Source organism: Adiantum capillus-veneris, chromosome 9 (assembly GCF_014529385.1).
Source record: "Adiantum capillus-veneris isolate H3 chromosome 9, ASM1452938v2, whole genome shotgun sequence".
In the NCBI taxonomy this organism is placed as follows: domain Eukaryota; kingdom Viridiplantae; phylum Streptophyta; class Polypodiopsida; order Polypodiales; family Pteridaceae; genus Adiantum; species Adiantum capillus-veneris.
Genome location: NC_140939.1, coordinates 22,951,959 through 22,957,958, shown reverse-complemented (window position 1 = coordinate 22,957,958; position 6,000 = coordinate 22,951,959). Strand labels below are relative to the sequence as shown.

The 6,000-nt window shown below is 39.8% G+C and overlaps 1 pseudogene; it reads right to left on the bottom strand.

Annotated features, from left to right (window-relative positions):
- Positions 1-4,336: 4,336 nt before the first annotated feature.
- On the bottom strand, positions 4,337-5,088 carry LOC147450217 (uncharacterized; annotated as a pseudogene).
- Positions 5,089-6,000: the final 912 nt, after the last annotated feature.

Genomic DNA, 6,000 nt, shown 5'->3' with positions numbered 1-6,000 from the left:
CGAGGGACACTATTGTGGTCCAATGCGCAACAAACCTGCTGAGGAGTTCAACCCAACTCTTGATGTGGCAAAGGGAGACTTTGTACTTGTGCAACCTTGTGATGAAAATTACCCAATTTGGTTAGGAGTGGCAGCAACAGATATTGATCAAAACAATGACTCGGCAACCTATCTTCAAGTGAAGATACAATACTGGGCACCAATTTCAAAGAAGAAGAATGCAAGTGATGTGGAGGTTTACAAGGATTGTTGGAACAAGTATTGGAGAGAGAACATCAATGATCCTCAACGCTGGGAAGACACTAGCTGCATCATTTAGGCATGGAAGACCAAGGGTGCACAAATTCCTGAAAAAATCAAGATTCCAAAGGCAATAATCCTCAAGGCCAAAGAGAGTCGGTTGAGACTTGATGAACATGAGGCACCATCAACTGTCAATGCAAATGAAGAGGAATGATCACTTAGCATTGGCCTTTCACCTTTGTAATCTTCTAGCAATGGTTCCAATTAGTCCACCTATAGCTAGGGTCATTATCAACATTGATAATGGCATCCCACCTTTGTAATCCTCAAGAAATCTTATTCAATATGAATGGTGTTTTTTTTCACTTTCGTCACTCAAGTTTTTCTTGCAAATTACATTTTAATTGTTTTATCAAATGAAGCATGTGTGGGAAGAAAATTTTGTTTTGGGTGCATGAGCATGTGTGTGTGTGTGTGTGAACACGTGTGCGTGAGTGTGTATTTGTAAACTAACATGTGCAAAAACACTCTAGTGTATAGTATGTTTGTTTAAAATGGACCATATTGGATCTTGCAGACTCATAAGCATCCACTAAACATTGTATCTCAGTTTTCATATGCGCAACAACCTAGTACAATACAACCTTACCTCAAGTCCATGAGACACAAAGAATCGTCCCAAATGTGTGAATTTTTCCCTATTTTCCTAAATATGTGTTGAATTGCAATAGACATTGATGAGAATTGACTTATTGAATGATGAGTGTGACCAATGATATCCTGATTTATCAGGGTATGACATATACTGCTTATTCTAGTGGTATGGGACACTAGAATAGGTAGTATGTGGATGACGGAAGGCATAAGCAACGGTGTTTAGTTTCATTAATTTTTTCTTTTACTATGTGCTATTTTTGACATAGATTTCTAATCACTGTTTTTGACAAGTATGGTTTGCAGATTCTTATATTTGCAAACTGAGGACAATTGCTTTCCAATGGAGAGGTATGTAATGGTAATTGATAATCATTTATTTACTACATATGATAGGTGGAAAAAGAGTTAGCAGCTAATGCATTATGCAAAAGGATATTACATTGTCAATTTATGTATATTTGATTATTCAAGTGCTCCTTATGAGCTTTGGCCATTTATGACCTGTCGGTCAGTTTGTACTCAATTTGTGCAGCAAATCTATAAGGGTGAAAGCATGTTAACTTGTCATGCTTTTTCATGTCCCGGACAATGCTAACTAGCACAATTTTGACATATGCTAACTAGTACAATAACTTGAGCTACGTCTCAAAGATCTATGACATATGATATATCAATAGAAAGCACTTGAAACAAGCAATCCAAATGTACAACCTCCGACAAATTTTGATATTATTTGTAAAAAATTTACCGGACGCCCAACTTTTTGAAGATGTGCTAACTTGAAACTGCTAACTAGCACAAAAAGCGCGACAGGTTAACATGCTTTCACGCAAAAGTAAATACGTGCAAGAAGAAAATGCTCACTCTTGCACGTGGGGAGATTGCACCCAGTGTCTCCGTTATTCTTCTCTCCACTCCACTCTTCTCTCTTGCCGTGACGGCATAGCACTCCGCTCTAGGAGGTGCCCCTCCACGCTCTCAATTCCTCTCTCCCGCTCTGTGTCTCTCTCTTATTGCATACAACCTAGATTATGTGCAAGGATGGTTGGCAGGTATGCAGCTTTTTTGCAGTATGTTGTTTTGGGTATTTTGGAGGGCCTTCTGTGCTCCTGTTTATAACAATATGAATATCTACAACCTGCTTAACACTCTTTGTAGTACCATAGGTCACTTGGAAGAATCTTGATTTAGGAATCTTCTTTATTGTAAGAATACTTTAGAAGTAGTAAATCTCTCTCTCTCTCTCTCTCTCTCTCTCTCTCTCTTACATACAAACACACACAAAGAAAAAACACAATCGATACATGACATACAATAGAAAGAGTGACAATATGTAGCTTATGATATCTCTATTACACCAAATTCATAGTGAAAAACATTTGAATCACCAAGAGAAAAAGCCTAGGTGGAGGTTGATCCAATCAAATTTCATGTCTTAGTGCTATCTTGATGCTAGTTTGAATTCAAGGTCCTACGAGCTAGAATATTGGCACTTTTTTGTATTTGTTTTCCTTTTGGGTTTTTCCAATCTCTCTCTCTCTCTCTCTCTCTCTCTCTCTCTCTCTCTCTCTCCCTCCATGCTTGGAAACCACTTATTTATTTTGATAGTTTTTCGCTCTGGTGTACCTTTGAAAGAAAATGGGATGCATATAAGGAGCCTCTTTTTTACTTGTAGGGCAAAAAAAACACTAATTAAGTATCTTCTTGGCAAGAAAAAACAATACCCAAGTTCTTATGCCTAGGGTAAGACTGGGCAGGCCAAGGGCCTAGAACAATCTAAGACCAGAGGGGACTAGACTATGCAACTCTCCACCCAACCTCGCTATATATAAGCTAGTAGACATCCAAATATAGCACCCCTTGATTGCATGTCCGTCCCTGCCCCTGGCTCACCTAGTTTTACCCTAAGCATGGAACAAGGGGGAGAATTTAGATATGCTATCATTGTACTTCAATTTTCATGCTCACTCCTTAAGATAGAACACGTCTATGCAATCAAGATCAACACTCACAACCAACCATGTCCTTTATTGATCATATCTTGGTCAATCTTTTGTAGCATCTTACAAGTCATGATATGGACTCTTGTCAAATGCTCGTGAAAAATAGGAAATAAAAAAAGTCTTGTGCAAAGCTTGAAGTCGCAATGAATGTATAGGTTATGCTAGGGTGTGGCATGATGGTGGCATAATCTCATTTCAACCCAAAGTTAGAGGAACATTATTTGGTCACACCAATGCAACATTGGGTTCCATTTTCAAGCATTGGATTCAAACTTTTGACCCCATGTCTCATCACCCAACTGGATACCAACATGCTCTTGGCCCATGTTCTGAAAATTTGTGTCCAAAATTTAAATATATTGTCTTGGGCATTGATTGCAACTAGAGGAAAGTGGAAAAGGATTGAACTCATCTACCATCATCATCATTGGTCGGATTTGGCCTCCTATTGTCCTACATGCAAGTAGATGATAGCTCTCTCTCTCTCTCTCTTTCTCTCTCTCTCTCTCTCTCTCTCTCTCTCTCTCTCTCTCTCTCTCTCTCTCTCTCTCTCTAAAACCACCATGGTTTAAAACACACTCGGTTTGGACACACCACACCACGTATGCTTTGAGCTTGTTGAGAATCCACTAGTGACCGTCCTAAAGCCCTTTAGATTCAAGCTTCATTATCTACATTGTGTAGAGGGCATAGTCTTTGCAATTAAAGTTCATCATACCATTGATTTGACTGTCTATTTTATGCTCTATTGAGACATTAGGGAAAATTTGGACTCTCAAAGGGGCCCTATAAGGACTTTGACTTTCTCTCTCTTGTCCAATAAGGGTGCACTATAGAAATTTTACAAATGAAATCAAAACTCGTCAAAAGTCTTGAAATTAGAATGTACTCATTGAATCTATCCATTGATATATAGCATGCCATCAGATTCCTTATATTCTAGAAGATTCTATTTTTTGATGTAACAACTCCATCTTGTAAATGGAATCTCTCCCCACATTTCACCTTCAGTGGAGAGTCCACAACTTCTACATATAAACTCCAAATTTGTCGGAGTTTGGGGATTTAGAACCTACTTTCTAAGATCTTTCAAATGATATTTTGGTTGATAGGGTTTTGAAAAAGCGATCATGGAATTTAGCACGGGTTGCCCACTTTGGACAAGAGAGACAAAGTCAAACATCCTTATAGGGCCCCAGTCCAAATTTTCCCCAATGAGCCCACTAGAGATCCCCTAACACTATGCATCATTAGTGGCTCCTGTAGATCAACCTTCCAAATGCACTAAAGGCTTGTAAGCTCACCAAGGTTAGACTCTTTCTCTCTCTCTCTCTCTCTCTCTCTCTCTCTCTCTCTCTCTCTCTCTAAAAATGAAGCGAGCATATATAATTTTTTGTATGGAGTCTGTAGAAGTGAGCCACTAGCCATCCACTTTACAACAAAGTTACACATTTCAATTGCATGTCATGTAGGTTCCTTAGCTTTGCTTCGCCAAAGTTATTTGAGATAGGCACTGACTTGAATGCTAGGCCTGAACCACCGACACTCATAGCCTCCATCCTTGAGTCTTGGGACAATGCATGTGGCAAACAGAATGCATTAGGTAACCTCTTACCAGTAACAAAGAACACTAAGACTACAAAATTAAGATACACAACTTTGTCATCTCATCGTGATTTCCTGTCAAATTTTTTTCTCTAATAAGTACACCATGTCATCTAATCATTGGATTATACAAGCCTCTCTTTGAGTAGCATGTATACTTTGCTTCCAAAGGACAAATCAGTTGTAGATATCAAACACCGGCCTTCCAATCTTTTATCAACATCATATGAGTGTTGAAACAACATCTCTTGAAATGCTTTTTTACTCATTATGGCATCACAAACATTGGAATCCAAAATCAATGAAACCAAAGTTTCCTTGAAAATATTTTGGAGCCGCATAATGACCTTAAAAATTTCAAGGCCCTCCAATTGATAGCCATGTGGCTTTGTAGACACAAGCTACTGCTTCCCCACTCCAAGAAAAACTGATGGAGAGCATGAAGTGCAAAAAAAAATTCCTTTTCTATCAATCTTGTAGTAAAGTTGTGATGGAGGATTGAGGATGATGCAATAGCTGAAGAGTTATTTGGAACTTATGCTATGTTCGAATGCAAAGTTGGCAATGTGGCAATTGGCATGCCAAAGAACCCACCATAGCAGCCATCATTGTCAAAGCAAGGAGAACCCCAGAAAATGTCGGGTGATAGGCCACTTCTACCATCTCTCTATCTCTCTCTCTCTCTCTCTCTCTCTCTCTCTCTCGTCCCCCATCCCAAAGCACTGTGTTTCAAGAAACACAGTGGGTTTGGATGTCTCAAAACCCATTGCGTTTGGTCTTGAATGGGACAAAGAGAGAGACAAATTCTATTGCGTTTTAAAACATAGTGGCTGGGTAAGAGAGAGAGAGAGAGACAGAGAGAGAGAGAGAGGAAAGAATTTCATTTCTTTGAGATGGAGAGAAACAAGTCAAGCTTGTCGTCTGTGTCTCCAAGAGAAGGGGGGAAAGAGGCAATTGAAAGAAGAAGGAAAGCCCTTATATAGAATCTATTAGGTGTGACCCATGAGATTGTATAGAAGAGTCATCAATTTAGAGAATTGCATAGATGCCGGCATACATAAGAGATTGCATGGATGACTCTTCGACTTAGAGAGCAACCAGCCTATTGCATTTCAAAATGCACTAGGTTATAGAGTTGAGGGAGCACCCATCTGATGCTCGACGAGCATCCAATCATGCTTCATTATCTTTGGCACCAAGGACAGTAAAAGGCTCTTTGCAAGATGTCATTTCCAATTGTCCATCATGCATTTCACCCCTCCCATTTACAATAATCTATAAAGCGTCCCCCGAAGCCTGTGTCACTTAGTCCCCAGGGTCTACAGTGGGATGAAGGAGAGCCGTAGATCGTGGCAAAGTAATCTCGTGCATGGCAAAGTAACCTCGGGCCCCCGAGATTACTTCGCACCCGAGCCTCAAGCCCTTGACCTCACCTTTGTGACTCCCATGTCCTACCACGAGCACCGCGCGTTTTTTGTGATGGTATGGGCCC